This window comes from Glycine soja, chromosome 14, assembly GCF_004193775.1.
Source record: "Glycine soja cultivar W05 chromosome 14, ASM419377v2, whole genome shotgun sequence".
Classification (NCBI taxonomy): Eukaryota; Viridiplantae; Streptophyta; class Magnoliopsida; order Fabales; family Fabaceae; genus Glycine; species Glycine soja.
Window position 1 is genome coordinate 11,182,796 of NC_041015.1, and position 23,073 is coordinate 11,205,868.

The 23,073-nt window shown below is 34.6% G+C and overlaps 2 long non-coding RNA genes across 3 annotated transcripts; both read right to left on the minus strand.

The window, feature by feature from the left end:
• Positions 1–1,029: 1,029 nt before the first annotated feature.
• Positions 1,030–4,490, minus strand: LOC114385405. Its single transcript, XR_003660869.1, has 3 exons — positions 4,331–4,490; positions 2,018–2,104; positions 1,030–1,239 (listed from the first exon to the last, which is right to left on the minus strand). It is a non-coding gene; the product is annotated as an uncharacterized LOC114385405 (long non-coding RNA).
• A 13-nt stretch (positions 4,491–4,503) lies between these two features.
• LOC114385403 lies at positions 4,504–12,564 on the minus strand. Of its 2 annotated transcripts, none has more exons than XR_003660867.1 (6): positions 12,278–12,564; positions 12,148–12,200; positions 11,624–11,820; positions 11,298–11,483; positions 11,045–11,206; positions 4,504–4,911 (listed from the first exon to the last, which is right to left on the minus strand). It is a non-coding gene; the product is annotated as an uncharacterized LOC114385403 (long non-coding RNA). The 2 variants fall into 2 exon arrangements; XR_003660868.1 differs by having other exon boundaries at positions 4,504–4,915.
• Between the last annotated feature and the right edge of the window lie 10,509 nt (positions 12,565–23,073).

Sequence of the window (23,073 nt, forward strand, 5' to 3'; positions counted from 1 at the left end):
GTCACACTCCCAAGTCCCAAACACTCTCTTTTACACACACTTCATACTATTGGTCTATGTCACTTAAATTTTTGAAATGGTTGCTTGCTCACTAATTTTGCAGGTTAAATTATTTTCTAATTTTATTATTACTATTAGGATCCAAACCCTCATCTTTTACTTGCCCTCCTTTTCAATCTCTTGCTATGACGCATCAAGTCTTACACACGCACAAAAAATTGCAAGTTTTTTCTTTTTTAAAAAAAATTAGAACCCAAACCGTCGTTCTCTACAAGGGTGCATGTTGCACGCTTTTTTCTTCATCGCATGACGCAAGTTTCACCGCATGACGTTCTCTACAGGGGCGATATTCGTTGCCTCCTAACTTTGATTCTATATACTCTGCTGGTGCAGTATAAGTTTTAATGTTTTCCACCTCATTTGTTGATGTGTAATAAATATTGTTGAGTATGGACAAAACTTTGACAATGTATTCTCTCAACATGATTTCTGTGTTTAATTCTGAAACCTTTAGCGGTTGGATGGAAAATTTTAGAAATTTAAGGAAATTGAAATACTTGACATTTAAATTACTTGCAATTGAATTTTTCATTTTTTAAATGTTTTATTTGGATAAAACAATTTAATTTTTTTGTATTTTAATTTCTTTGTTTGGAAATATCAATTGAATTTCATTTTAAAATATTTATCCAAAAAATTAATTTTAATATTAATTTTTATAAAATAAATATTATTTAATTTACTTTTATTAAATCTTTGACAAAAAATACTAAATTTTTCCAAAGAGTAGAAAGATTAAGTACAAAATTCTTTTCTTAAATTGTGACAAAATTAAGACTTATCTTTTTTAATTATATTCATCAATCAAAATGAAAACCATATATTATTGTTACAAACCACAACCAAACATGTCTACCAAGATTTCAACCCAAATCAACCACTTTATAAAAGACATGCATATCATCATTGGCAAGGGGTGTTGATATAATTGTGTATTGATAATGAATTAAATTTTCATAACACTTCACATACAATTCAACAATGTAAATAGAAGTCGTATTGTCAATATAAACACAACATGTGTGACATAACAATTAAAACAAAATGAACATCAATTCAACACGACAAAATTTACAAAGTTTTGAAAGATAGATTTAGTCATAGACTCAAGCACTCATGTGCTAGGTACATATTGGAACATAATTGAAAACACGCATATGACATATCCTCCAGATTAACCTGCACAATTATACACAAAAAAATAAGTGAGAGAAGCAACATATCATTTTTCCATCCCACAATCTCCTACTACAACTCAATATAGAACTACAGACAAATTTGCTACTATAAAAAAGTAATTGATATTTAATAGGACAAGTTCTGTCTCAGTGGACCCATGCACTAAAAAAATACAAAGAAAAATTAGTCAACAACAACATCAAATAGGCTCAAAAGCAATTATTACTACAACAAAAAGATGTTTTTACATCGATTCTATGACACATTCAAAGACGATTGATTTGTAACCAATATCATAGAAAGTCAAAATTTTCTACGACGATTCTTATAAAATCATCTTAGAAAAGCTATATATTCTAAGACGGTTTTCGGAAAAATAACCGTCTTAGAATGACAACATTCTAAGACAGTTTTCAAATAACAGTCTTAAAATATAATTTTCTTTAAAAAAAATTAAAATAAATTTAGGATTCTGGAAAACTGTCCTAAAATGCCTACAATCTAAGACGATTTTTTCAGAGAATCATCTTAAAATGTAAATTTTTCAAAGAACCATCTTAAAATGTATTTTTAAAAGGTGAGGAATGTATTTGTAGCTCATTACCTCAAGTCCTACAGCTACTCAAAGCACAAAAAAAGCTTGAGGCATTGTGATTGACAATTGAAGAATCAAAGCATTATACAATTGGAGAAAAAGTAACGTGTAAATATATATAATATATAATATATAATTAAAGTTGTTAACTGGAAGAGATCCTTGTATTCCGAATCTGAACACCTGAATACCATCTCTATTGCAGTCTTTGAGCTAATACATTCCTCACCATGCACCATGAGTTTCCCACAATTTTTGGAAAGGGTAGATCTGACAGAATTTAAAAATGATTGATTGTAAATAAAAGTTTTGGGTTTATCATAAAAGCACGGTCTAATACCAACTAGATCACCAGGATATTGTTAAAATCTCTTTAGTAATGAAGTATTTAACAACAAAATACATAAAAGTAGATGCTTGTGTAAAACAATAAACTAAACTACCAATTTATGCAAAACAAATCCATGTAAGAAAGTAATAAAGAATGTCCTGCATGAATGTTAAGACACTGGCAGATGTTGGCAGGCCCATTTAAATACACTCAATAACGTGCATCCATAATATAATTCCAATAATAAAGAAATACAGCAAGCTTAGTACCTTATACAATAAAAAGAAATATAAAAAAAATTGCTTCATGTGATTTCATAAAGACGACTTGAGGACATATGCAAGGACTTTCAAGCTATTTTTCAGCACAAAAGCAAAACAATATGCGGACCATCTCAATTGCCATAGCACTACTCTAAGCCAAACAGTGCTAGGGCCTATCACAAATGTCACCCCAAGAAGAAAAAACATCAAACTGAATTTTAACATACTTTTCCTATCAAACCCGAAACAGCCAGTATACCAAAGACCAACAAATGCTAACTACATTGCACTTTACTTCTACACTAGAAACATATCTTCTAACATAAACTATGAAGGCATATCTTGCAACGTGTATATTGCAACCTCTGTAACCCATAGAAAAATAGGCAACAAATTGCATAGGTAAATTCCAAATTTCCCTGTACATTAAATCACACACCACAAAGACATATAATAAAATAGATAGGATATGTCCCTGTGCATTAGCTCATACCCAGACCCTCAAAGCAACCCCATTCCGAGAAAAAGAAAAAACAAAAAATTTCCCTGCATTATCCTAATTGGCTTTCTCAAAATTTTACAGACACACCTTTGGCCAAAAGGGAACACGGTGGGCTAATTGAGAATTAATTATTTGAGTTTATAGTAATATAAGGGTTGTTTTATTAAGGAAAAGGGGCCAATGGGAATGCATTCAAGAATTACCATGGTAGCCTCAAAATTGGAAAAAAAAAAAAAGGTGTCGTTTTATTTGTCACCAAATTAAACGGGACTTAAAATCACAATCACTGACCAAGATTCAAAGCTCTAATTGAAAGCATGAAAATAAAAATCAAAAGGGAAATATGAAAACAAGGTAAACAAAGAATAGAGATGGTAAAGCCAAACAAAAATAGGACAAGCACTGAAAATAAAAATTTTAAAGAATATAAAACATGATTAAAATCATATGCTAGAATAGCTTGTTTAAACATAAAAAAAAATAAAAAAAAAAAAATAAAACCATTTTTTATATAAGTTCTTTTTAAAGAAATATATAGGGTTTGTTTCTTAAAAAAATAGACAAATACATCAGAAAATTACTTATTTTATTTAAAAAATAAGCTTAAAAATTGCAAGAAAGAAGACATAATAAAATATGCTTAGTTCATAAAGTGATAAAATGAGATGAAAAACTTGCAGCGGCTATGACAAAGTTCATGGTTAATGTTACAATTATAATCAAAATCTATGCCAAACTCTTAGCTTTTTCTTGATTTGAGAGATATATAGTGACACTATTTTTCTCTAAATTGTTTGATAAGCTGAAATTCAATGTTGAAAGTGCATGATATGACAAAGTCAAAGTATGAAATGCCATTTTTTTCCTGTGGCAGCAAATCAAAATCACAATTATAGCGTACAATTTCATCTTACTCATACAAGGTCTATTTCATCAGAGACATTAATGCATATACAATGTAGCTGTTGCTTCAGGCTGTATATAAAATGATGCAGCACATGATAATTATTTTCTATTTTGTTGAGATAATTAGTTTCCTACCGTTTCTATTCTTTTTAGTTTCCTTTTCTAAGTTATTTTTCCTAGTTTCCTTTTCCTTATGCATTCTATTTGAAGCATTTGATTTGTAATTGTTTAGCGGTAATCTAAGTAAAATTTCTCTGATTTATCATTAAATTCTTCTTGATTTGCATGTGAAAATGTTTCATTCTTCCACTGCACCAAATAATTGTTAATTCTAACTCTTGAACAATAAAGATCCAGATTGGATTGGCATATATAACATCAAGATCCAGTCTGGTGAAATGATCAAAGAAGAACTTTTTATCTAAACAAATAAATTAATGAATATTCAAATGATCCTACTCCAACTTAACCATCATGAGAAAAAAGCAACTTACTTGAAATAACAGATCCCTTCACACCAAGCTGATCCACAGTCCTGAGATGCAGGTGAGAACATCCAATCATAAAATAACATTCCTTTTGGGAAAAAAATAAGTGATTTTTCTTTCTTCAAATATTATTATGCTACACTAGTAAAAGCAAAAAAGAGAAAGCTCATTGCTCTTGCCTTAGATGCAGGTCTTTTATAAAGCAAAGCTCCTCAATACTTGATACATTGATAACACCACAACTCACAGCTTTCTCTCCAGCATAACAAAACCAGAAAGCAACCTTTTTCTTCAACAACAATCCTTAACCAGCACAACCCAAAGTAGTGCAAAAACCAACATGAAAAAAAAAAGTGGAGCAAAAAAAAATTTCCAGCAAAACCTTGTTTGTTGTTTTTCCCACAACAGAGAGAACAACAATAGGCCTCTCTTCAGGAAAACTCAATATAAGGGTAGCCACCTCTTCCATCCTATCAGCAGAAGCCACAGAGGAGCCACCAAACTTCATGACACAAGTGAAACTGGTTTCACCTTTCACTATTTTGGGTACATAATGGGGGCTGATGAAGCTCAACTAAATCCAACATCTTTCTAACATAAATTGTATATTAATATGAAGATTTATCAAAAATACATATATAATGTATAACTATTTAAAATTCTAAATATATAGTATCATTAATTCATAAAAACTACTACCTTAACCCTGTCAACAGGCTGCAAATAGGAGTCAACTTGCATTTTGCATATTGTAGTTTTGGCCTAGTGATGGAATAAGAAAGGAAACAACCATTTAAGTTGGTTCACCAAATTGTTCTTGAACTTAATATTTCTCTTTAATTGAGTTCCCCTAAGGAATTAGGTTTCTAATTGAAGAGTTTTCATCAAGGAATAGGGTTCTACCTATTCTAGTGATCTCAAATGATAATTGAATGGATTAGATGTAATCAAAGAATAATGAGATTGGATTAAGTGAAGGTAGAAGGATACCAATGCCTAACCACTTAATTATTTGTTGAATGTTGAATATTTCTTTTGTATTTTAGCTTTGTTTGGTAGCTTAATCTGTAAGCCTTATTCAGAAGGCAGCAGTGAGATGTCACTGTCATCTCTCCTCTCTCTTTTTTTGTATCCTATATATATGTAACATTTTGAATCTAATAAAGTTGTGAGAGAAAGTGAGGTTTTGACTCCTCCTCACCTTCATTTCAAGTTGGCATCAGAGCAGGTGTCATCCGCCGTCGCCCGCCGCCGTCGCCGCCGCAACCGCCGCCGTCTGCCGCCGCCGCCGTCACTTTCCGGCGGCCATTTCTCTGGCGAAGCCAGGGTTAGGCTCGCCTTGGGAAGCGCGAGCCAGTCGGCCAACTCGCGTCAGCAACGGAGCAGCCACGCGCCGCCACGCGCCGCCACCGTCCCGCGCGTCCTCCGGCGCGTGCAGTCCACGCGCCGCCGTCCCGACGCCGGAATCGCGCCACGCCTCCGCCGTTCTCTTGGTCGGCTTCTCCTGAGTCCGTTCCAGCCCTCAGTTTCCAGTTTCGTCACCTGGAACGCTACAGTCCTATTCTCTCCACCTTTTTGCTCCCTTAGGGTTTCACCTTGTGGGTCAAAATGGCTTCCCCTGGACCTGTTTTCTCCTTCTCCGGGACTCCAACCATCACAGCTGCTAAACTCAATTGGAAAAATTACCCCTCATGGTCTGCTTCCGTAGAACTTTGGTTTCTTGGTCAAGGACACCATGACCACTTGGAGAAAGCTTTCGATTCTGTTTCAAGTGACAAAAGAGCCGAATGGGAGAAGCTTGATTATCAACTGTGTGCTGTGTTATGGCAATCAGTTGAGCCGGATATTTTGGATATCCTTAGATCATTTAAAACGTGTCGTTCCTTTTGGAAGAAGGCTCAAGAAATTTTTGCCAATGATATTCAGAGCTTATTTGATGCAACCATGAAGGTTACAGCCCTTAAGCAAACCAGCAATGACATGATTGCTCATGTGGGTAAGGCTCGGGCTGCCGTGGAAGAGCTGAGAAAGTTTCTTGTGGCTGATTCATTAGAAGAAGTGAACAGGAAACTGGACAAGTTTTACATGGTCCTTATTCTGAGAAGCTTACACTCAGACTTTGATCATGTTCGTGATCAAGTACTCGTTGGGGATCAGGTTCCATCCATGGATTCTCTCATCACTAGGCTTCTCCGTGTGCCTCACTTATCGAAGGATGAAAATCCTACTGATAGTGTGGAGACGTCAGCAATGGTTGCATCACGTGGTAGAGGAGGCGGTCGCAACAGCAGAGGAGGCCGCAATGGAAGGGGTGGACGTCCTCATTGCACCTACTGCAAGAGGATGGGTCACACCCAAGAGAATTGTTATTCGTTGCATGGGTTTCCTGACAAGGTTGCACAGGTTTCTAGATCAGAGAAAGCAGAGTCTAAGTTCTCTGATGAGGAGTATCAGGAGTATTTGAAGCTCAAATCTGAGAGACCCAGCAACCAAGCTCAATCCTCATCTGTACCATGTTTTTCAACAGCTTGTATCTCTCAATCAATTGAAGGTCCTAGTCCTTGGATACTCGACTCAGGTGCCTCTGACCATATTTCTGGTAATAAGTCTTCCTTTTCATCCTTTTCCTTACCAAAAATTCCTCACCTCGTCACTGTAGCTAATGGCTCCAAGGTTGCGTCTCAAGGAAGTGGTCAAGTTTCATTGTCTCCTTCCTTGAAATTAAACTCTGTTTTATTCCTTCCGCAGTGTCCCTATAATTTAATCTCACTAAGTCAATTAACTCGTTCGTTAAATTGTTCAGTAACCTTTACTGCTAATTCTTTTGTTATTCAGGAACATGGGACGGGGCGACTGATTGGAGAAGGACATGAATCACGAGGACTTTACTATTTGGAATCCAGTCCACCTGGGTCTTGTTTTGCAATCTCAAAACCCAAACTTTTGCATGATCGTCTAGGACACCCAAGTTTATCAAAATTGAAGATGATGGTCCCTAGTCTTAAGAATCTTCGAGTCTTAGATTGTGAGTCTTGTCAACTAGGAAAACATGTCAGGTCGTCATTTCCTCAAACTGTACAAAGATGTAACTCAGCTTTCTCTACCATTCATTCTGATATTTGGGGACCAAGTCGTGTTACATCTTTTGGTTTTCGATATTTTGTAACCTTCATTGATGAATTCTCCAGATGTACTTGGGTTTATTTAATGAAAGACAGATCTGAACTTTTGCCTATATTTGTGTCATTCTACAATGAAATTGAGAATCAATTTGGAAAAACAATTAAAATTTTCAGAAGTGATAATGCTAAAGAGTATTTCTCTCATGATCTTTCTTCTTTTCTGTCTTCCAAAGGTATTCTACATCAATCCACATGTCCTCACACACCACAACAAAATGGTATTGCAGAAAGGAAGAATCGTCATCTTCTTGAAACTGCACGCTCCCTAATGCTAAATTCGAATGTTCCGATACATCATTGGGGAGATGCGGTGCTTACTGCTTGTTTCCTAATAAATCGGATGCCTTCTTCTTCTCTTGAAAACCAAATTCCTCACTCACTTGTCTTTCCTCATGATCCTTTATTTCATGTCTCTCCTAAAGTGTTTGGTTGTACCTGTTTTGTTCATGATTTGTCTCCTGGTTTAGATAAACTCTCTGCTAGGTCAGTCAAATGTGTCTTCCTGGGTTATTCTCGTCTTCAAAAGGGTTACAAATGCTACTCTCCAACCATGAGACGATACTACATGTCTGCAGATGTAACCTTCTTTGAAGACACACCTTTCTTTTCACCCTCCGTGGACCATTCTTCATCTCTTCAGGAAGTTCTTCCTATTCCTTCTCCTTATCCCCTAGATAACTCAGGCCAAAATGTCAGTATTGTTCCATCTTCCTCACCAAATTCACCTGAAGTCATCTTACCACCTCTGACTACAGATCAACACAGGACAAGGCAGATTGGATCTCCAATACCTGAAGCCTCTCCTAGTGATTCTCGTCCTTCTTCAACCAGTCCTCCACTCATGGATCCGCCCTCTCCTTCCACTTCTTCTCCTCATTCTGATTCACATTGGCCCATTGCCATCAGAAAAGGTACTCGTTCTACTCGTAATCCTCATCCTATTTATAATTTCTTAAGCTATCACCGTTTGTCTCCTTCATACAGTTCCTTTGTTTGTTCATTGTCTTCCCTTGCCATTCCTTCCACTGTCCGTGAGGCACTTGATCATCCTGGCTGGAGACAGGCTATGATTGATGAAATGCAGGCCCTTGAAAATAATGGTACTTGGGAGCTTGTTCCTCTTCCCCCTGGTAAGACCCCTGTGGGTTGTAGGTGGGTCTACACTGTTAAAGTTGGGCCCACTGGTGAGGTTGATCGGCTTAAGGCTCGTTTGGTAGCTAAAGGCTACACACAGGTATATGGCATTGATTACTGTGATACTTTCTCTCCTGTCGCCAAACTCACCACTGTTCGTCTGTTTCTTGCTATGGCTGCTATTCGTCACTGGCCCCTCCATCAGCTTGATATTAAGAATGCCTTTCTCCACGGTGATCTTGAGGAGGATATTTATATGGAGCAACCACCTGGGTTTGTTGCTCAGGGGGAGTATGGCCTTGTGTGTAAGCTTCATCGATCTCTCTATGGGTTGAAGCAATCTCCTCGTGCTTGGTTTGGTAAATTTAGTCATGTTGTTCACATGTTTGGACTGAAACGAAGTGAAGCTGATCACTCTGTATTTTATTGTCATACATCTCCTGGAAAATGTGTTTATCTAATGGTCTATGTTGATGATATAGTGATTACAGGGAATGATGCTACTAAGATCAGCCAGCTAAAAGAGCATCTATTCAGTCATTTTCAGACCAAAGATTTGGGATCTTTGAAGTATTTCCTTGGTATTGAAGTGGCTCAATCAGGAGATGGTGTTGTGATCTCTCAGAGGAAGTATGCCCTTGATATTTTAGAAGAAACAGGTATGCAAAATTGTAGACCTGTTGAAAGTCCTATGGATCCTAATTTGAAGCTCATGGCAGATCAAAGTGAAGTTTATCCTGACCCCGAGAGATATAGGAGGCTTGTGGGAAAACTCATTTACCTTACCATCACTAGACCTGATATCTCCTTTGCTGTGGGAGTGGTTAGCCAATTTATGCAAAATCCTCATTTGGACCATTGGAATGCTGTCATGCGTATTTTGAGGTATATTAAGAGAGCTCCTGGACAAGGGTTGTTGTATGAAGACAAAGGTAATACGCAATTATCAGGATATTGTGATGCTGATTGGGCTGGCTGTCCCATGGATAGGAGGTCTACATCAGGCTATTGTGTCTTCATTGGAGGAAATCTTGTTTCTTGGAAAAGCAAGAAACAGACGGTTGTAGCTCGGTCTAGTGCAGAAGCTGAATATCGATCGATGGCTATGGTTACTTGTGAACTCATGTGGATTAAACAATTTCTGCAAGAATTGAGGTTTTGTGAAGAGTTGCAAATGAAGTTGTATTGTGATAATCAGGCTGCTCTTCATATTGCCTCAAACCCAGTCTTTCATGAAAGGACTAAGCATATAGAGATTGATTGTCATTTCATTCGAGAGAAGCTTCTGTCCAAGGAGATTGTCACTGAGTTCATTGGTTCTAATGACCAGCCAGCGGATATTTTGACTAAGTCCCTAAGAGGACCCAGAATTCAGACTATATGTTCCAAGCTTGGTGCATATGATTTATATGCTCCAGCTTGAGGGGGAGTGTTGAATGTTGAATATTTCTTTTGTATTTTAGCTTTGTTTGGTAGCTTAATCTGTAAGCCTTATTCAGAAGGCAGCAGTGAGATGTCACTGTCATCTCTCCTCTCTCTTTTTTTGTATCCTATATATATGTAACATTTTGAATCTAATAAAGCTGTGAGAGAAAGTGAGGTTTTGACTCCTCCTCACCTTCATTTCAAGTGAAATTGAAGAGTTTTCATCAAGGAATAGGGTTCTACCTATTCTAGTGATCTCAAATGATAATTGAATGGATTAGATGTAATCAAAGAATAATGAGATTGGATTAAGTGAAGGTAGAAGGATACCAATGCCTAACCACTTAATCATTCATAGTATTAACTTCATATTGTGTTTTTCCAAGTTTCTTGCAATTCCATTGCATTTCATTCATTCTACTACATTGTCGCATTTTATTCTTTATTTTGGTACTGTTAGATCAACACCAATCCTCATGGTTAGTTCAACTTGCAATAGCTTGATAGTGAATGCTAATTGACTCAAAAATCTACGTGAAAATGATACTCTACTCATCATTACATCAAGGCCAAGGGTCTGGATTAGGAGTAGACTAATGGTAGAGAATAAATGGATTAAAGGTTCATTAGATATGTGAGGATAAGGTGAACTTAATTACCATAAAATTCAACAAATTTCCCTACAACACCATGTTTCCTAAGAATTTGTGTCACAGTTAGAACCAAGTCAGTTGTTGTAACACCATTACACAGTTTTCCAGATAACTTGAACCCAACAACACATAACACCATGCTCATAGGCTATCATTATTACAGCAGACAACATTAGGATCACCACTAGCTAAACAACTCCAAGAGCTTATTTTGAGTTAAAGGAAACATATAGTTCTAAACCACAAACTATCAGAATTCATTACATTTATAGGAATATAATTAGAACAAATTCGTTACAAATAAACCAAAATTCAAGTAAATATACCTTGCCAAGCACTGTTGCCTCTGCTTCAATACCACCAAAGCCCCATCCAGCAACTCCAAGCCTATCTATCATTGTTGTATGTGAAGCAGTTCCAACTACACTGTCAGGATACAACAAGCCCTCAGTATTGAAAACAATGCGTCCAAGATATTCAAGATTGACCTGAAATGAGACATTACAAGTCCTCGGTATTAAAAAAAATAGCAGTAAAGAAAATCCATAAAATCATTTGGAATGTCTGTTTTGAACTTACCTGATGTACTATACCAGATCCAGGAGGGACAACAAGCATATTACGGAAAGCATTTGATCCCCATTTAAGAAAAGCAAATCTCTCATTGTTTCTCTAGAACTCAAGCTCCATATTGGCCTGCACTACATTCTCTGACCTTGCTACATCAACTTGAACTGAATGATTAATGACAAGATCAACAGGAACCTGACAACAATTGTAGCTGAGTTAGAGCCACTTATACAATAGCAAATATAACATATAGGCAAAATTGTTTGTTAAATTTCTACAAATCAAAATGACTTCAGAGAACAAAAGCACAGAAAAATGGTAAGAATGATGTATACCAGAGGATTAATCTTATTAGAATCACTGCCAAGCTTATTCCTAGCATCACGCACGCAAGCCAGGTCAACAACAGCAGGGATTCCAGTAAAATCCAGAGGAGAGGAGAAAAAACGGGTTAAAGATAAAACACGCATTACTTTATATCCCCATCCATGAAAATAACTCTTTTGCCGCATGCAGAATTGGACAAGGTTACCTGCAGTAGAACAGAAGCAGGCTTCAAAGGAATCTCAACTTGCTTCACAAAAGAGTTTCCCAGTCAAATTTTTTAATTCAGAAAGTTATATATTGTTCATTCAAATAAACAAAGGATTAGAATATCATTTTATCTCTTTATTTTAAAAATTACCAAAATTACAAAATTTTATTAGAAATGAAAAATTTGTTTTCCTTTTCCTCCACAACCTTACTCCCAAACATACCAGTCAAAATCCAATCTATTTACAAGCAACATAATACAGAGAGGTAGAGAAACAAATCAAACAAATATTGTAATAGCTAATATATGTCTGGACAGTCAGACCTGCAAATAGGATATGTTCGGTTCCCTTCCAACATTTTCCTGAAAGCATTTACCTAAACCATTTTTGGAATATGGTTAACGCCGTGAGATTCAGCGATTTCGGAAATAGCATGCTACCGTAGATTCCTACCTGGCGAACATTGTGGGAAACGACATATTTGACGATCCGTTTGAGGAGCTGCGGCTCGATGCAGCCGCGGCGCTCGAAATCGAGTTTGAGGAGTGCGAGCGAGGCGTCACGGAGGGAGAGGAGGCGCGTGACGAATTTGGTGAAACCCTTGAAAGTCCAGAAGTCGGAGGAGTGCAAAATTAGGGTTGGAAGACGCTTCCAGAGGTTCAAAGACGGAGTGAGCGGAATGCAAGAGGGTTAGGGCGCGAGCTGAGCACTCAAAAAATATAAAAACTCAACCTTATTCAAAGACGGATTTGGAAAACAACCATCTTTCAAATGTTTCTTATATTTACAAAAATACCATCATTTAAAAAATAACAAAATAATGACGGGTTTCAGAGGACTGTTGTTGAGTTTCAATCGTTGAAACTACTTTTTTTTTTAGTTGTGTATATTATGCTATACACACACAAACATATGTTCGAAGCAAAATTGTTCAATACTATCACCACGAGAAATATGCAGATTAAAGACTAAAAATAGCGACCAAATATATTGGTGACAAAAAACGACCAATTTAGCAACTATTATATAAGTTGTCACTTTTACAAACCAGAGAGCACTTTTGCAACCGATATGCATGGTGACAACCCAAGCAGCCACTAATTCAGTCGCTAAGTGGTTTAAATTTTAAATTTTTTTTTTGAAAATTTAGCAACTGATGTTGAGGGTTGAGGCTAAAGGATAGCTCGACCGCAACACATTTTAATGCTTAGCGACTAAGTTAGTTTGGTCACTACTTTTGTCGCTTTAAAATTCAAATTGGTCACCAAAAAATGATTCCGCCACTGGAAAATTATAAAACTTGGCTATTTTGATAATACTATTTCCACCATTACAACTATTTAATTATTAATTTAAGAGTGTTGTATATAGTTCAAATATAATTAAAATATAAATAATAATAATAACAATAGTTGAAGCTTTTGATATTTTAGTGAGTAAAAAGTTGTCTCACTTTAGCTTAAACTTTATTGCTTTTTGAATGACATATATATAGAGTACATAAGAAGAGAGAGACAGCTCACATACAAAATAACCTAACTCTGTTGTCTCTCCATATAGAAGCAAGATACAAGAAATAAAGAAATATTCAACAACAACATAATAACCATAAATTATTTTGGATGTAATTTTTCAAAAAAAAAAATACTTTTTAAAAAAGACCTAGCATAAAAACAAAGTCTTACAACATAATTGTTTTTTTAAAATAAATAAAGATACTTTACTTGTCATGTTAATATAGTGGGTTAAACACTATTTATATAATTAAAATCATAAATAAATATACATCTATAATATTTTTTGTTATAGAATAAACCTAAGACTATTAAAAAATATTTAACATATATTACAAATAAAAAAGAATAAGAATATAACGTTAGAAGTGCAAAATGACTCAATAAGACCCAAGTGTAACAGTGATGATAGACCAAGTCCAATAAGACACAAGTATAAAACTAATGATTGACCAAAACCTAATAAAGTCCAAGTGCAACACTAATAATTGTCTAGGCTCAATAAGACCCAAATATAAAACTAATGATGAATCAGGACTCAATAAGGTCGAGGTATCAAACTAATGATTGACCAAATTCCAATAAGATCTAAGTATAAAACTAATGATTGACCATGGCCTAATAAATTTGAAGTGCAACATTGATGATTGACTAATGCTCAATAAGGTCCAAGTGTAATTCTAAAGTATAAGGCAGGGTGTAGAGAAAATTATCAAAGTAAGAACAAACATGAGGCTCAATTTTATATGTATGCCTCATACAATGTTGTCATTTTCTATTGAAGTAAGAACAAACAACGAATGTAAAAGGCAAGGCATAGAGAAAATTATCTATACCCCACGAAAGCAAATATGAAATAAATATTTGAAAGCACAATATCCATTATTTTAAGCTAGTAATTCACACCGAAGGCACGAGCATGAGATACCAAGCATTATTGATTTGCATTCATAGTCCATTCACCAACCCAAGTACAATTTCAAAAGAAATACAAAGGTTCCATTTTCATCCATAAACCTAGCCAACCCCCACATCAATTCTCTTCCCTAAAGAAACAAAAGCCAACGACTTTGCATCAAAATTATAAATTCAAAGAGACCCAATTGAGGAAAAGGGTGAGAATAGTCTCAACCACTACAAACATAACATTCATAAAAAATCTTAGCATTCATAAACACTCACATACCATTCACCAATTAAAACACAAATTTAGAGAAGAAATAACAAAGGGCCTATAATTATAACAATTAAAACACAAATTCAGAGCGCATGTTAAATTAGACTCCTAAGTCTAATTCATTCATCACTGTCATGAACAAGGTCCATGATCCCATACTCAACGCATAAGCCCTCCATGCTTATTCCTAAGAGGCCAAAGAACAAGTTGTTTTCTTCTCGCTTAAGGCTTAGTGCTAGAACATATTAGGCTTAGCACTAGATTGGTGCTTAGTGTCTAGGGTTTGTGGCACTTAGAACCTGGAGATTAGAGAGCTCTTATGCTTTCTACCTCTTCCAAGCTTAGCATCAAAATTTATGCTTATCATTAATCTACAATTTTGCAAAATTTAGGTCTACAATTTATGTCTATTGGGGCATCTTAATTCATCCTCAAACACTCAACATGTAATTAAGATTCTAAAATTGATTCCTGGCTGGCATGTTCTTAGTCTTTTCAAAGTAACAAACACAAACCTAACAACAAGTCACCAATCAAACAATTATCCTTAAATCCCTAATTCTTCAAGAAATCAAAAAGGGGAAAAGCTCACCATCAATCAAACATTCAATATACATCAAGGAATTAATAAATTTGTGCTTTAGATTGTTCACAAACTAATCAATTCATAAAATAAAATTGAAACGTAAATTCTATTAGGGTTTTGAGCCAATTCCTCTAACCATGGCTAATGCCACACCTACAAGCAAGAGTTTCCACTCCTCCTTACCCTGAATAATGAAACTGTAGAAAGGTTGAAGCAATACTCTTCTAATTCATACTCACAGCTTGCGACTCTTCATAAGAAGGTTCTCTAGAAGACACAATAGTGACAACATACTTTTCCCAAAGAATTTGAAACAAAGAGAGAAACTTTTAATATGAGTTTCGATGCCTCTTCATATAATGGTTTTTCGAATAGGAGTGATGTACTTGACATGATATGTGCCTTTTAATAAGAGATTTAGGAAAATATATTAATTATATCTAGCACTTGGATTTCTTCACCCATAATTTTTCCAAGTGGACCACAAGTTTTACAATATAACCTTATACAATTGGTAAAACTAGTTACATTATAACCCAAAGATTAAAAAATTATATTTATAATATAAATATTATAAAAATACTTTTATCTTTGTATATATAATCTTAGTTTATTTATCAATTAGTTACAATACTTTTATTCACTCTAAAAAGATTTTTGAAAAAATTGCTCCAAATCCACTCCTTAGTGACAAGGAAAAAAAGGGTCCAAATATGCTAATAACTTTCCAATGTTTCTCTACATGACAACGATGGTAAGAAAATATATCATGCATTAAAGAAAAAACAAACAACCTTGGCCACATAAAATGTATGTTTTTACCCGTCAAAGATAAAAATATATTAAATAGGGGTACAAGAGGTACCAAATCTCTTATTAAAAGGCACATACCTTATCAAGTACATTACTCCTACTCGAAAAACCTTCATACAAAGATGCATGGAAACTCTTATTAAAAGTCTCTCTCTGTTTTAAATTCTTTGGGAAACGTGTGTTGTCACTATTGTGTCTTCTAGAGAACCTTCATACAAAGAGTCATAAAAGTTATGAGTGTGAATCGAAGAAGTACTGCTTACACTTTCATCATTCAAGGTAAGGAGGAGTATGAACTCTTGCTTGTAAGTGTTGCATTAGCCATGGGTAGAGGAATTGGCTCTAAACCCTAATAGAATTTATGTTTCAATTTTATTTTACGAAAGGTTAGTTTGTGAACACTCTAAAGCACAAATTTATTAATTGTTTGGTGTATCTTGATTGTTTGATTAATGCTATGCTTTTCCCTTTATTGTTTTTTTTTTTTTTTTGAAGAATTAGGGATTTAGGGATAATTGTTTCATTAGTGATTTGTTGTTGGTGTTGCATGTGTTACTTTGAAAAGACTAAGAACATGCTAGGAATCAATTCTAGATTCTTAATTACATGTTGGGTGTTTGAGAATGAATTGAGAGACCCCAAAAGACACAGATTGCGACCTAAATTCTGCAAAATCGTAGATTGATGATAAACATCAATTTTGAAGCTAAGCTTTGAAGAGGTAGAGAGCATGGGAGCTATATGACCTCTTGGCACTAAGTGCCACAAACCTTAGCACTAAGCACCAAATCTGGTGCTAAGCCTAACATGTTCTAGCGCTAAGCCTAAAACAAGAAGAAAATAACTTGTTCTTTGACCTCTTAGGAATAAGCGTGGGGGGCATATGTGCTAAGCGTGAGATCCATGGAATTTTTTCATGAGAGTGAAGAATGAATTGGACTTAGCTCTTAAGACATTATTGACTTGCCTACTTATTGTTTCTTTAGATATATAATAATCAAATTGCCTTATGTTGTACTTAAGGTTGTGAGCAAGGATATGTAAAAACATCGCCACTGCTTCAATTATTGGAACATTTTGTATTCTTACTTATCCATTGCCTTCTTGTAATATTCTACCAAGCTTGAAAAATACACTCTTACTAACCCTCAATTGTTCAATATAACTTTTTTCTGACCCTCTAATGAGACAATTAAGGTGATTACGTTGTTCCAATTGCCAATTACGGGATGGTTCCTTAACAAAATGATTATTATCATACCATGCTACTACACCCATAATCATATAAATGACACAAACAATAGCAATATTAAATATTTTCTTAAATTCTTCTCTTTTACATCTTCTTGAAGCAATTGCAGTGTCAATTATGCTAGCATCCATTTCTTCCTAATCCAAACCCCTAACAAATCTTCAAATGTGAAGTTTCTAAAAGATTAATAGAATTAAGGCTCTTTAGAGAAAAAAAATAAGAAATAAAAAAACCTATAAGCAACTCAGTCATATTTGATTCATACACAAGAAAAGTGATATTATTAAATATGACAAAGAGAAACTAAAAAAGTATGGCTCAAGTCAATCCTTTGTTGAAGTATAAAATATCTCAGTAGCAATAACAACATAACAAGTTATTTGGCAAGGAAAAGTCCAAATACATTAGGACACAATTGTAATAGAGCTATTTTATTGTGGGGATAGCAATAAATAATTTATCACCATCTCTGAAAATCCTAACCATCATGGAAGGAATAAACAATACAAGAAGGAGAAGAGGTTGGTTAAGTTAATGTAGTTCATTGTAGCTTTCAAAACAAGTTGGTATACGTAGTAGTTATGTACTAATGATATGCTAATCAATGCCTACTTTCTTTATTATATGAATATAGTATGTTTAGGATAGTTAAAGGCATGTCTAAGGCACCAGAAGGACCAAGTGCCTCTTGGCATCATAGGGGTGGGTTCCTGCTTTAAGGAAGGCAAGCCTTTTAGCTAAGAGGCCAACCATCTAACTTTGTAACAGTCATGCTATAAGAAGGTAAATTAGTTTGAATGTTAAAAAAAACAATTGTGGTTCTACTGGATTCTTTGTACCAAGCATCATAGGGTTCTGGAAATTGAACATCATAATCTTCTATTTATCTACAAATGTTCTGCTAGAGTAGTTAACTTGTACGGAACATCACAGTGAAATTAAAATAGTATGTTTCTTTTATAGCTAGTATAACCCAATGATTTCAGGATTAATCTAACTCCTTTATGTTGGGAATTTTAATTGGAATCCAACAAAATCATCAAAGGAACCACTACAACAACAAACTTAAGTAGAGAAAAATAAGATAATATCAGCAGAAAGCATATATATCCATAAAACCAATTTGTTACAAATGCTACACCTAAGCTTCTTGTAGTTCCATATTTGGCAAAGTTGGGCGTTAATTTTGGGAGCTACTAGGTGCTAGAAACAATAAGGAGCACCATCTGCCTAAGTATGTTTTTAACCAGATGCAAGGCTTTTTTATTTATAACTAGTGATTACTTGTGTTTAAAATTCTGCAATAAGAAATTAGTTCATGGGGTAAGTTATATAATGAGCTAATTGATTATGTTCTAAATTTTGAATCTAGACAAATAGGATAAAAAAAATTGATGAGTTGATTATCTCTAACTGATTTCAAGTACGTACAAGCAATTATTATCAATGATAGTACCAAGTCTTGTATTCAATATCATCATTAAGCATAATTTATCAATTATTTCCATCTTTCTCTTTCTTGCATATTCACAAACACATGGTGCTCAAAACCTATCTCAACCCAAAACCCCATCCAAATCTACACCCAAGAAATCAAAATCAGTGAAAAACAAATCAATGAAATAGAAAACGAAACATAAATCAATAAAATCAAATTGAAACAATAATCAAAGAAAAAATGAAACACAAATTGTTTTAACAAACCCTAATATGAGAAATGAAACCCTAGATAATGGAGATGAGAAAAGCACCATGTTGGCTTTAGATCTTCAAAGAGAATGAACGTCGTATCCACAAAACTGAAATCAAAATCAATGAAACACAATTTGAGAGAAAAAATGCACAGAAATGAGAAAGAGAATAACCTACCAATGGGAGAAAGAAAGGGTCGTGATGAATAGAAAGAAGAACCTACCAGTCGAGAGAGATCGAGATTGCAAAGTGAGTGAGATCACATTTGCAAGCGACGTAAAGCTTGAGTAGAGAAAGAGTGTGTTGTGTTTCGCGAGTGAGGAATTTTAACTCCTTCGTTTTTTATAAGAATTTGAAATTCTCCTAATTTAGTGTATTAAAATGCTTCATAAAAATGCTAACCTTTCAATTACTTTTAAAATATCCTATCCAAATGGATTACATTATAGCAAGGCATTTTAATATTCCAGTTAAAATCCCCCATCCAAACATACGATTAAAGTGGGTGAAATGGTTCAATTGAACGATGATGGAGGCATTTGAGAGAGGAAACTAAGGATAAGAAGCGGGGGTAGAAAAAAGAGGAAAATATTTTTTTTAAAAATTGAAAAGCTTGTTGTGTGGGAGGTAAAGATGGAAAAGGAAGAAATTAGAAGATGATGGTTTGAGTTTGGACCCTTATAATAAAATTAAATTAAAAGATGGTTGAACCTGCGGAATTGGTAAGCAAGTAACCAATTTAAGAACTTAAGTGACATTGACCAATGAAATGAAGTGTGTGTAAAAGAGAGTGTGACCCCTAGCCTAGCACTTTTAAGGTGTTAAAATTTTTCTAGATGTGTAAAACCACTAGAAATAAAATGAAGATTTGAAAAATTGGGGAAAATTTGTAACACTCCAATTTAATATTATATATATGTGTATATATATATATATATATATATATATTAGTTATTATTAAATATTTTATGTTATTTTTTTAATTAAATAAAAATAAGTTATGTTAGGTTAAATGCCTGCCTTTGGGCCTTTAGTCTGAGGAAGCTGAATTCAACTCTAAAAGTTGTGAGGCTCTTTAAAACCTAATCTTTCCTCACATTTCTTTTTGCTCTATTTGGAAATTGTGTTATCAAAACCTGGAACAAAGAAGTGAAAGGAAAATTGCAATGAACCGTCATTACTTGTACCTTTGTCGTGGAATCATTTTTTAGGTAAAGGGGGAGTGAGATTCTCTCGTTCACGAGTATGATCATGGTTGGGCTAGCGGGGTTACCTTAGACCCCAATTATAGTTGTGCATGCTTATGTTTTTATGTTTTAATTCAATTGGACGGGTTGTGAATACCTTAAAGCATTTTATTGTTATTATGACTTTGTGTCTTTTCCTTTTGGTTTCTTGATAAAAAAAAAAAAAAAATTGGGATTAATAGATGATATAGGTTTAGGTGGTGTGCTTATGCAGAAGGATTAGGTGGTAGCCTATGCTTCTAAACAACATAAGACCCATGAGAGGAGTTATCTCATTCATGATTTGGAGCAAACTAATTTACTTATCACTTTTTTATTTGGACAATTTAGTGCTCTTTTCAAAATACCAACGATTTAGACTAATTCATTCCAATTTAGAGTCAAGTTATACAAAGTCAAGAGCATGTTCGATCTAAAATAACTATTCAGACCGATCACAATTCTAGTATCCAATTGAATTGGTCAGATTGGCTGGTCTGCTCCAAGTTTAATAACACTACTTGTTGGAACAAATAGGGATTAGAAGGGATAATGCATGGAAAAGATGAAAGGGGTACACTTAGTAATTTATGAGTTGTATTTAGCATAATTGCCATATTTGAATTGAGCTTGGCCCAATTATCCCTTTTCCTTTTTGAATGTTACTATTTACAGCTCCTAATTACTAAACATATCATCTTTTTTTTTTATTTTTTATCATCCAAAATACCCTTTCATATAAATATAGTACAAACCATATGATGTACATTAACTCTATCTTAATGATTCTCTAAATGCTTCCTACCTAAATGTAGTACAAACCTATTAGGTACTGTTTTTTAATTCTTAGGAATTGAACTTAGACTTTATTGGTAAGAAAGATAGATGATTGATTGAAGGAGATGTTGATAGACTCTTACTCTTAAAGAGGAAGTGAAAGATTGAACCAAAATTTGATACAAATGACAAAATGCCGATGTAGCAAGATGTATGTTAATGAATAGCTAAAATATCAATATCCCCATTCGTGCTTCAACTTTTATATATTATAACACACATGTAACATCCCATTTCTTCATAAACTAATTTAAAAAGAATTGTTATTTATAAATAAATAGTTTTAAAAAAATGATCATATTTTTATAAAGAAATAAAAAATGAGAAATAATGATTTGAAGAAAAAAAATATATTTGATTTATTCATTTGATAAGGAATAAAATAGATTTTTTTTTATAAAATATTAAAAATAAATAAATAGAGTAATAATAAGTTGTGTGTACCCTAGGTATAAATAGCGATGTTAGGTCAGTTTTAGACTGATGATGTCTCTTCTTTGCCTCATTTTCGTTTTTTCTCTTCTCCTCTCCAAAATCCTTTCTTTTTCCCGCAACCCACAAAACTAGTCTCAGAAAAACGATGATCTTGGAATTATTCACCGTTGGATCGTCGTGAAATTTGAATACCAAGTTCGCAACCCAATTCCTAAAATTCTCACCGTTGGGAATTTCAAAATCATGTCTAAGCTTAGAGGAAAAACCTTCTCATTGTAGCCTTTTATTTTCCCGCAGAAATCCAAAACTGTCTCGGTAAAACTAAGATCCCGGATTCTTTAACCGTTGGATTGTAGTAAAATTTGGATATGTTGTTCAAAATTAAATTGCGCACACTTTAACCGTTGGGATTTGCGAGATAATATTTTTGGAGGGAGAAAAATAAATTGCATGAAGACAGTACAAGTGGAGGCTTCAATCTCTTCTCCGTCTCTCTAATGTTTGGGAATTCTATCGGAGCAGTCAGAGGAATAACTGGAGGAATCTCAGGGAACCGTTAGAGATGCTGCTATCGCTGTCGGAAGACACGTGAGTCCATGCAGAGGTAAGGGATTTATCGCAATTGGGGGTTAGAATGAACATGTGTAGGGATCCTTAGAGAACTAAATTTGGGTTTATTTTGGGATGTTTATTGAATTATAATTTTCTCTTTATGATTATAAATACAATATTATTGTGTTCTATGTACCAATTGATGTCCTGATGAGAATTGATTGATAAACTTGAGTGTTCTTGATGTCTTTGTGTTTAACCCATGAATTTGATTAATTGATTTTGATATAATTGTGAGAAACTATTTCAGGGATTTTACACCCCATGTTGTGATAAAATCTTTTGTATAAATTGTTATGTTGAGGTTATGAAATGATGATTCAAACTGTGATTATGTGATAAATTGAACATGTGACGGATGATGAAATACATGTGTATTGAGATGAGATGTGTGTATTGAGTTGTGAACTATGAATTGTGCAATCACACAATTGTAAGACCCTTTAAGGGCGACGAGTATTGTGATGGGATCCATTGTGTGAACCCGATGAGTTAAAATGATTTTGAAAACAATTGAGTAGTTGTGTATATTGCATAGTTCATAGGTAAAGTGAATATGATTCATGAGATGTGATAACATGCTATTTTGATATTATACCATTGTGATTGAGATCGAGTGTATGTGATAAAATGTGTATGTATGTGATTGAGATGTTGTGTGCATTGAGTATTAACTATGAATTGTACAATCACACGACTATAAGTCCCTTTAAGGGCGACGAGTTAATGTTAAGTCCCTTTAAGGGCGACGAGTTAATGTTAAGTCCCTTTTTGGGCGACGAGTTAATGTTAAGTCCCTTTAAGGGCGACGAGTTAAAACTATTTTGAGAACAATTGAGGAGTCGTGTGTTTTATACAGTTCATAGATAGAGTCTGTGCGCTAAAATGTTTTCTGGGTTGAACCTGAATCAGGAGGGAGAGACCCTGACGGACTCTTCGGAGTGTAGGCCTTGGGGGTCACACGGTTTGAGTGCTCCTTTAAGCCTATGTTGATCCCATATGGTTGGAGCATTCTCGCAAAACATTGTGACCCTGACTGGTCTCCCTATGATATTACCTAGTGAGAGTGACTTGACTTGTTAGTGTGTGGTTTGTCTTGTCATGT